The sequence below is a fragment of the Terrapene carolina genome, unplaced genomic scaffold, assembly GCF_002925995.2.
Source record: "Terrapene carolina triunguis isolate 2854851 unplaced genomic scaffold, T_m_triunguis-2.0 Scaffold66, whole genome shotgun sequence".
NCBI classification, from domain to species: Eukaryota; Metazoa; Chordata; order Testudines; family Emydidae; genus Terrapene; species Terrapene triunguis.
In genome coordinates this window covers 673917-682560 of record NW_020664417.1, presented here as the reverse complement: position 1 = coordinate 682560, position 8644 = coordinate 673917, and the positions used below count along the sequence as shown (strand labels likewise).

Here is an 8644-nt window from a genome sequence, read left to right as displayed (position 1 = left end):
CCATTCTTTTTAGGTGATAAATCTGAGGAACTGTCCCAGATTGAAGTATCATTAGAGGAGGTTTTGGAACAAATTGATAAACTAAACAGTAATAAGGTCACCAGGACCAGATGGTATTCACCCGAGAGTTCTGAAGAAACTCAAATGTGAAATTGAAGAACTACTAACTGTAGTCTATAACCTATCATTTAAATCAACTTTTGTACCAAATGACTGGAGGATAGCTAATGTGATGCCAATTTTTAAAAGGGCTCTAGAGGTGATCATGGCAATTACAGGACAGTAAGCCTGATTTCAGTACCAGATAAACTGGTTGGAACGATAGTAAAGAACAAAATTGTCAGACACATAGATGACCATAATTTGTTGGGGAAGAATCAACATGTTTTTTGTAAAGGGAAATCATGCCTCACCAATCTACTAGAATTCTTTGAGGGGGTCAACAAGCATGTGGACAAGGGGGATTCAGTGGATATAGTGTACTTAGATTTTCAGAAAGCCTTCGACACAGTCCATCACCAAAGGCTCTTAAGCAAAGTAAGCTGTCATGGGATAAGAGGGAAGGTCCTCTCATGGATTGGTAACTGGTTAAAAGATAAGAAACAAAGGGTAGGAATAAATGGTCAGTTTTCAGAATGGAGAGAGGTAAATAGTGGTGTCCCCCGAGGGTCTGTATTTGGACCAGTCCTATTCAACATATTCATAAATGATCTGGGAAAAGGGGTAAACAGTGAGGTGGCAAAATTTGCAGATGATACACAACTATTCAAGATAGTTAAGTCCCAGGCAAACTGCAAAGAACTACAAAAAGGATCTCACAAAACTGGTGACTGGGCAACAAAATGGCAGATGAAATTCAATGTTGATAAATGCAAAGTAATGCACATTGGAAAACATAATCTCAACTATACATATAAAATGATGGGATCTTAATTGGCTTTTACCACTCAGGAAAGAGATCATGGAGTCATTGTGGATAGCTCTCTGAAAACATCCACTCAATGTGCACTAGCAGTCAAAAAAGCGAACAGAATGTTGGGAATCATTAAGAAAGGGATAGATAATAAGAAAGAAAATATCAGATTGCCTCTATATATATCCGTGGTGCGCCCACATCTTGAATACTGCTTGCAGATGTGGTTGCCCCATCTCAAAAAAAATATATTGGAACTGGAAATGGTTCAGAAAAGGGCAACAAAAATTATTAAGGGTATGGAATGGCTGTCATATAAGGAGAGATTAATAAGACTGGGAGTTTTCAACTTGGAAAAGAAACGACTAAGGGGGGATATGATAGAGGTCTATAAAATCATGACTCGTGTGGAGAAAGTAAATAAGGAAGTGTTATTTACTCCTTCTCATAACACAAGAACTTGGGGTCACCAAATTAAATTAATAGGCAGCAGGCTTAAAACAAACAAAAGGAAGTATTTTTTTCAGACAACAAACAGTCAACCTGTGGAACCCCTTGCCAAAGGATGTTGTGAAGGCCAAGACTATAACAGGGTTCAAAAAAGAACTAGATAAGTTCATGGAGGCTAGGTCCATCAATGGCTATTAGCCCAGATGGGCAGGGATGGTGTCCCTACCCTCTGTTGGCCAGAAGCTGGGAATGGGTAACAGGAGATGGATCACTTGATGACTACCTGTTCTGTTCATTCTCTCTGGGGCACCTGGCTTTGTCATTGTCAAAAGACAGGATACTGGGCTACATGGACCTTTGGTCTGACCCAGTAGGGCCGTTCTTATAATTCCCTTAACATAGTCTAATTTTTTTTTAATGTTATACAGGTCCACAAATGAGATAGTAATGCCCTTGGGCCACTAAAATATGATGTTGTGCATCAAGAAAGGTACCCAGTTCTCCTTTCTCACACCTAAATAAGTGGCCTGATTTTCAAAAATTGTGAGCACCAAGTAATTTACAACAAAGTCAGAAGACTAGCACAAGGCCTATGCACTACTTAATTCTGATTTAAACACTGTTTTGAAGATTTTGGTGGAATCTAAGCTTTGTACTGCTATCCATGTAGCCTTTGTGTCCAATATGAGAGGAAAAGAGCCTCTTGAGAGGAAAAGAGCCTCACACAATATTTATCATCAGCAAAAAACTGGATACACAAGATTTTTTTCTAATATTCAATTACAGAAACAAATGTAAAAAAAGTGAGTAAATTGAAATAACTGCTTCTAGAATGGAAATTTAAGGCACTTATCTTTTCCTCTTGTTTTCTTTTAGCTTGAAGAAACAAATACACTCACCACACCATCTAGTAATGTAAACCATAACAAGAAGCTTGTTAGCTTTTTTCCTTGCTATGAGACCTTGGCTCCACAGATTAAATAAATATTGAGTCCTGCTCTCTGCTTCCCAGGAAGAGAGTGATACACAGATGATTGTCAGTTTGCTGCCTTACATTTGAGCTCTTTTTAAAATGTTCCCACTTGATTTGAACTGTCCACCAATCTGTCATCTAGAAATTTTAAATTCTGTTTATGTACTATAAGATCTAGAACATTTTGCACATTGCTGCTACACCACCTTCCAGCTAGAACAACGAACACAAATTTACTGGGAAAACCTATTCCCAGCACTGTTTAAATATCATTGGTTCTGGTACAGAAGCAACAAAGTGAATATATGACTGAATTCTGCAAAAAAAAATGTTTAGATGTAGTTTTATGCTTCATGGAAAAAGTGAAAGATCCATCTGGACTGGGTTTTAAACTGAGTTAGTGGAATCACTTTATAAAAAGATTTGTCAACAGTTCCTGCTAACCCATATTAAATACAGTTTGCCTTTTTGATCAGCTGGTGTACATTGATGTACCTTCACTGACTTTATAGAACTACACCAAGTTACACCAGCTAGTTAGTTGGCCCCATGTCTACAGTCTAGAACAATTTTTAAAACACAGTTTGAAACTAGATCTGCCAAGTCCATAATGTCCAGGCAAACTTTTTAAAAACCATTTAAACTGGATCATTTTTAATCCATGTTTTGAAAAAGCTCCATTAACTTCCTTTGGTCTCAGAGAGTACCTTTAAATCCCACTATACACATCAAAATCAGCAAAGACTACAGTTATATTTGCAAGCTTCTAAACAATGTAAATATTTTATTTAAAAACTTCAAAAATACTTCAGAGTATCACTTTGAAATCAGATATACCAGCAGCTACTTACGTACAAGTATTATGACTGTTGGTGCTCAAAAGAGGAACAATTCGGGTATTTTAAAATCTTTTTGGATGTAAATGGTCTTATATTTCAGTTTTTTCTTCCAATTTTATGCAAACACAATAAAACTAACTAAATAAGCTACACACACAAAGGTAAGTCAAAGTCAATCTAATTTAGATATGGTGCTCACATTGCCTATTTATTCCTCTGGAGATAAACAGATAACATTTTCCAAAATGTATAATATACATAAACTGAAAGAAACAATTTGTTTTTGTTAAAAGCTGACATACAGCACCTTTACATATACTTGCAAATGTGAATTTGCCTGCACAAACTGAGTTGTTAAACATGCCATTAGCTGATCATCTTCTATAAACAGCTGCACACCAATTCTGCTTGTGCATAAATCTGCAATATTTTGGGCTACAGGTAGAGGAATCTTTTCTTTCAACCTCAGTTCCTCTGCTTAACACATTAGGAATTATTTCACTTTCTCTGGAGCCCCAATCTTGACTAAAAATAATATCAAGGTACTGGATATCACTTGGGAGATCACTGATTGAATCTCAAGAATCACTCCACTGACTGGGTTACTGTGTCCTCTGTTAACTGCAAGATCAGCATATGACTGTATAAGAGAGGTTGTGTTTGTCAGTGCTGATGATAAACCTATGTAATTGCAGGGTGAACAGACAGATATGTCAAAACTTTGGTGGCTGCTCAGGTGCAATCCAGGACAAAGATGTAGTTTAGGAATAGGTACATGTGCCTACCCTGGTCTTGCAATTGCACTGTGTCCAGGTCTGTTGTCCACAATTCAAGAAGGATGTTATGTTGATAAATTAGAGAGGATTCAGAGAATGGCCACAAGAATGAATAAAGAATTAGAACACCTTCCTTATAGGGATCGACTCAAGGAGCTCAATCTATTTAGTTTAACAAAGAGAAGATTAAGGGGTAACTTGATTACAGTCTGTAAGTACAAATATTTAATAATAGAGTCTTCAGTCTAGCAGAGAAAGGTTTAACTTGATGCCAGGGTTGGAAGTTGAACCCAGACAAATTCAGATTGGAAATAGGGCTTAAATTTTTAACAGTGAGGATAATTAACCTTTGGAACAACTTACCAAGGGTCATGGTGGATTCTCCATCACTGATGATTTTAAAATCAAGATTGGATGTTTTTTTCTAAAAATATCTGCTCTAGGAATTTTGGGGCAGGAGGGGGAGTTCTGTGGCCTGTGTTATACAGGAGATCAAACTAGATAATCACAATGGTCCCTTCTGGTCTTGGAATCTACAAATCTATTAATAGTTCTTCCATAAAATAGCCAATAATAAAATCAATGATTAACTGAACAGCATCTAATAAAATTATTATAAACATTTAGCAACTACATCTCCTCAGGCTATAAACATTCTTATAGTAATAAATTACAACTTTAGTTAACAAATATGAAATTACATATAATACATGACAGCATAATATTCTTATTGAGAAATAAACAGGTGTTTACATTCTTAACATCAATACAAAAGAAACATAACAAAAGCTGAAGGGCTGGCACAGGGGGGGAGTGTTCTAAAGAGATCCCCTCTAATCTCAGTGAAGAGATAAGTACACTACGTAACCAAAGGGAGTATTTTTCCATGTATTATGTTACGTACGTACCCCCAAAAGCTACATAAATTAAAGCTGTAATTCCATCTGAGGGTTATGGTAACACAATGTCACCGGAACTCCCCAATGAAACTGCAGTGTTAATATGTGCAGTGTGGAGTACCTTAATTCTTATAATGCTTTGTTTACTACAAATAGTGTTATATTTCTGTTGCAGCATAAAAAGAATCAATGAAAAATAAAATAAAATGTAATAAATGTCCTCAGGTTGCTCATTCACATTTTTGAGCAATGCACATTAATATTGCAGCAATGACACAATATTCCTCCTTTGAAACCATTATCCAGTCAATACAAATGCAGAAGAAACACAATCCCTTCACTATTAGTGTAGTGCTTCTTTTCAGCACCAATACAATGTTTCAAAATGTATTACAAAAACTCCCATTGCAATTGATGAGCTTTGTATGCTAACAACAATACATACATAATCTCTAACAGAAACATTAATATTAGACATAAAGGGCTATACTCTTGATCCCAGAGAGATGCCTTATTGAGATTGGTGATGATTTCCCCCAACAGAGAGGAATCCTCAGGTAGCACAGAGTGTACCAGAACCATGTCAGAGCACAAAGGGCTCTGCCTGATCCTCTGACAACACAGTCCCAAGAAGACTGTTCCAGCAAACAAGAGCTACTACTATCAGCTCTTGGCTTCCTTAAATTACAATAGAGGCCATTTCAGCCCAGAGCCAGCTCAGGATTAGGGGACTTGAAAGGATTACACTCTGGCACAGCTAAGGAGCTGCCCCAAGACATCAATTAACACTTAGCAGTGTGCATACAAATCAATCCTCACAACATCACTGTTAAATATTATTATTCCCATTTTACAAATGGGAGAAATTGAGACAGAGGGGTTAAGTGATTTATTTAAGGCAACAAAACAAACCATTGATAAAATTGAGTTAAACCCAGCTTTCAGTCCCATGCTTAATCCATTAGACCATGCTGCTTCTCTTCAAGCTATTTGTATCATTAGTGTTCTGTGAGAAACCAGTTTTGGAACATGCTGGGCATTTCCAGGAAGTTCCTCGGAGCCCTTGATACCCGCTGACTTTGATGGGAGTCTTTGAGGGATTTCAGCACCTAAGTGGAGATGTTCAGTATCTGCCAGGGCCTAAGGATAGACACTGGGGTTACACAGGTGTACATGAAAGCAGAATTCTCTCCTCTGATGTAACTTACAGCAGCCCAAGGGCTAATTGCAGTTGTGTTTGCTGCAGTGGTTCCATCAGGACATGTCAACGTCAGCTAGTCAGTAGCAGAATTAGAAATAGAATCTAGGAGCTTCTAGCGCCAACTCTAGGGTTGCCAACTTTCTGATTTCAGAAAACCAAACACTCTTGCCCTGCCCCTTCTCTGAGGCCCCACCCCCACTCACTCCATTCTCCCTCCCTCCAACACTCGCTTTCCCCACCTTTGCTCACTTGCTCATTTTCACCAGGCTGGAGCAAGGGGTTCGGGTACAGGACGGGGTGAGGGCTCCGGCTGGGGGTGCAGGCTCTGGGGTGGGGCCGGGGATAATGGGTTTGGGGTGCAGGAGGGGGTTCTAGGCTGGGGGGGTTGGGCCAAGGAGTTTGGAGTGTGGGAGAAGGCTCCGGGCTGGGGCAAGTGGTTGGGGTTTGGGGGGGTGAGGGCTCCAGCTGGAGTGTGGGCTCTGGGATAGGGCCGGGAATGAGGGGTTTGAGGTGCAGGAGGGGGCTCTTGGCACAGGCCGAGGGGTTCAGAGTGAGGGGTTGGGGTGCAGGAGGGGGTGCAGGCTCCAGTCGGTGCTTACCTCAGGCAGCTCCCGGAAGCGACTGGCATTTCCCTCTGTTTCCTAGGCGCAGTGGTGGCCAGGGGGCTCTGCGCACTGTCCCCGTCCACAGGCGCCGCTCCCACAGCTCCCATTGGCTGCAGTTCCTGGCCAATGGGAGCTGTAGAGCTGGTGTTCAGGGCAGCACCTGTGCTGTGGGCTCACCGCCCCTGCACCTAGGAGCTGGAGGAACAGGCTGGCCACTTCCAGGAGCCGTACGGAGCCAGCCATTGTGATCAATGGGTTTTTTAGTAGCCTGGTTAGCTGTGCTGACTGAAACCACCAGAGTCCCTTTTCGACCAGGCATTCCAGTCGAAAACCAGATGTCTGGCAACCCTGTCATCCTCAGGCCATTAGCCTGTGCCTCTTTCTCAAAAGTTAACTTATCTGACAAACAAAGCAGATTTGATCTAAATGTCAACAGGCTGTTATACCAGGCTGCTGAATACAGCTGAAAAGAGGCACAACCCCCCCTCCCCCAAACAAGTCACTAATATTTCTGCTCTTAATTAAAAGGCTCCATGAAGGCACACACATTTTTCTTCAAATTAATTTTTATAATTATTTAAAATAAAAGATTTCCTTTCCAAGATTTTCCTAGAATTTGCCTTCAATAAAATAAGGAAAATGTGTGGCCTAAACAGATTGTCAATATCCCTGTAAACCAGAAGATTGATAGTTTTTTAAAAATTAAAGTTATTCAGAAACCTAGCATTGAATTTAAACCCTTACTGCCCTCAGCCAAAAGGAAGAAAGAAACCAATAGTTTTTTTTTAAACTTGGAGTAGTATTTGTAACTAAGTGCGTTGCATAAGGAGGTGTGGGAAGATAAAGTTAAATATTGCAAAAATCAAAAGGTTAAACATTAAACCCATTCTAACTACTACACATAAAGAATGTGAAGATCTTAATGGTCTGCTAAAGCAAACTAAGCACAAGCATAGACGACATGTAAATGAACACATTTTTTCTGTAGACCAGAAGAATTCCTAGATTTCTGAATACATTTCCTTTATAACAAAATGCTAAAAGCAATGACTTTTTGAAATTATAAAAAACAAACCAAAACACACTACTCCAAACCTCTCCCCTTCCCAAAACTGATAAAGCAGGAGCTAGAATTGCAATAACAATTTCACTGTTCTTCAATCCATTTGAAATCAAACTCAACTTCCAGACTTACAGCTTGATCCACACCGGCCCCTTTCACTTGTGTAGAGCCCTACTGAAATCAGTCAGGCTTGACATAATCACAGAGGTCCAGCTCTGTAGAGCATCTTGCAAAATCTGGGCCTTAGATCCTGTTCTTGCACTTCTGGGTAAACCCCCCAGAGAAGTCAATAGGGCAAAAAAAGAAGTGTCTTTCATGAACTAAAAGTGGCCTGCTTGTAATTTTTACCAGCAGGCAAACCAGGGAAAGCATTGTTAATATTAATGCCACTACATTCTATCCACTCATATTCACTCTTCAAACACACCAATTTTTTTGTTTATTTTTTAAATCTAGCCAGCAAGGAGTGAAACCATGGATAAAAAGGTGCCCTTCATATTAAGCAGTAGGGATGCAATGTCAGCAAAGGAGTGATCTTGCTAGCCATAGATCTCTCATCACCCTACAAAGAGATTTTGAGTTACTTGCTACAACTCAACAAAGGGAGGTAGCTCAGTGGTATGAGCATTAGCCTCTTAAACTCATGTTTGTGAGTTCAATTCTTGAAGGAGCCACTTAGGAATCTGGGGCAAAATCAGTACTTGGTCCTGTTAGTGAAGGCAGGGGCTGGACTCAATGTCCTTTCAGGGTCCATTCCAGCTCTATGAGATAAGTATAGCTCCATATATATTTTTTTATTATTTTTAAATACCAGAGCACATAAAGGAGCTCAGAAAAGCAGCAGATTAATAAACTAGATTTTCACCTCTAGAGATCTGAATTCAAATCCTGATTAACAGTGAATTTCTTACGCTCTTCTCAAAGC

The 8644-nt window shown here is 39.6% G+C and overlaps 1 protein-coding gene across 1 annotated transcript in view; it reads right to left on the bottom strand.

The window, feature by feature from the left end:
- Positions 1-6126, bottom strand: part of UGT8 (UDP glycosyltransferase 8) — a 51177-nt gene extending 45051 nt beyond the window's left edge. The window contains exon 1 of the mRNA XM_024192644.1: positions 6059-6126. The gene's annotated coding sequence lies outside the window, so the exon portion shown is untranslated. The remainder of the gene's footprint in view (positions 1-6058) is intronic.
- Between the last annotated feature and the right edge of the window lie 2518 nt (positions 6127-8644).